At 42.2% G+C, this 1,902-nt stretch overlaps 1 non-coding gene across 1 annotated transcript; it reads right to left on the minus strand.

The window, feature by feature from the left end:
* Positions 1–1,037: 1,037 nt before the first annotated feature.
* LOC130970886 (small nucleolar RNA R71) lies at positions 1,038–1,141 on the minus strand. Its single transcript, XR_009082133.1, has one exon. It is a non-coding gene; the product is annotated as a small nucleolar RNA R71 (small nucleolar RNA).
* Positions 1,142–1,902: the final 761 nt, after the last annotated feature.

The raw sequence follows: 1,902 nt of genomic DNA on the forward strand, positions 1-1,902 counted from the left end.
TAAATCTTGATTCCGCTCAACTAGAACACACTTCTAATCCGAATTGCTCACTCAACCAATCCTTGTGGGATTCGACCTCACTCTATTGTGAGTTTTTACTTGACGATAACCGGTGCACTTGCCGGAAGGAATTTTTGCCGATCGTGCAATTTCCTAAAATCGTAGCATCAAGTTTATGGCGTCGTTGCCGGGGATTGGTTTTCGATTGACAATTCTCAAATTGGAAGTTAACTAGATTGAGCATTTTTCTTGTTTTGTTAATTCAGTTCAAGTTACTTGTTGAATTTTAATTTCTGCACTCTATTACTTGCTTTCTTTCTTTATGCCTTTAAATTCAAGCAACTAACTCACTGACTCACTAACTATTTGAATTAATTCCTCAACTGCTCTAACCATACTCTTCCATTAACCAAGAGTATTTCACTTGTTTGTTGCCTGTGCTGTGTTCTTGTATGATAGGTAGGAGAGGAGAGACATCAACTCCTCCATATACCGAACCAGAGAGGACCCTTCATAAACTTAGAAGGGAAGCAAGAGGGAAGAGAGTACTGGGAGAAGAAGAATCTGAAGGAGAATCTGAGGACAATTTTGAGGAAGCTCTAGATCTCAACATGGATAGAGAAGTTCACAACCATGAGAGAGCTGATGGAAACAATGCCATTCCCGAGAGGAGGGTTCTTGGTTCATACATAAACCCAACCTCTGGGAATTGTGGTAGCAGCATTCAGAAACCACCCATTCAGGCCAACAATTTTGAACTCAAACCACAGCTAATATCACTGGTGGAGAATCATTGTTCATTTGGTGAGAGTGCTAATGAAGATCCAAACCAACATCTCACAAAATTCCTGAGAATTTGCGACACTGTGAAGTCCAATGGAGTCCAGGAAGATGCCTATAAACTGCTCTTGTTCCCATTTTCACTTAGGGACAAGGCAGCTAAGTGGCTGGAATCATTCCCAAGGGGGAGCCTAACAACCTGGGATGAGGTGGAAAGCAAGTTTCTGGCACATTTCTACCCCCCACAAAAGGTCAATAGGCTTCGATCTGAGGTTCAGACTTTTAGACAACAAGATGGTGAAACTCTCTACGAGGCATGGGAGAGGTTCAAGGATTTGACAAGGAAATGCCCACCAGACATGTTCCATGACTGGGTGCAATTGCATATTTTCTATGATGGACTTTCTTATGAATCAAGGAAGGCTGTAGACCATTCATCAGGAGGTTCATTGAACAGGAAAAAGACTGTGGAAGAAGCCATTGAAGTGATTGAGACAGTGGCTGAGAATGAGTACTACTATGCTTCAGAGAGACACCAACACTAAGGGAGTCATGGAGCTGAACCATGTTGATACAATTCTAGCCCAAAACAAGGTGTTTGCCAAGCAACTAGCAGAGCTCACCAGGAAATTAGAAACAAATCAAGTGGCTGCAATACACACACAAGATCAAGAGGAAGTAAGCACTGAAGGAGGTGATTGGGAAGAGGCCAACTATATGGGAAATCAACAAAGGCAACCATATGATCCACATTCCAACACTTACAACCCAGGCTGAAAAAACCATCCAAACTTTGGGTAGGGAAACCAGCAAACCCAACCACAAAACCACAAACCTTACAACCCCAACCAACATAACAATTCCACATACCAAAACTCCAACCAAAGATCATACCAAGCCACACAAAACACTTACTCCCAACCACCATATCATGGCCAAAATAATCAACCTGCCCAACCTAATCCGAACCAACAATTTCAAGATCAATTAAACAGGATAGAAGGAATGCTTGCAAACATGGGTCAGGACATAAGTGAGTTGAAAAGCTTTAGGGATGATGTGAGATCTACCTTAAGGAACCATGGTGAAAAACTCAAGAGGATGGAGTCTCGAGTAGGAGAG

Source organism: Arachis stenosperma, chromosome 3 (assembly GCF_014773155.1).
Source record: "Arachis stenosperma cultivar V10309 chromosome 3, arast.V10309.gnm1.PFL2, whole genome shotgun sequence".
Classification (NCBI taxonomy): domain Eukaryota; kingdom Viridiplantae; phylum Streptophyta; class Magnoliopsida; order Fabales; family Fabaceae; genus Arachis; species Arachis stenosperma.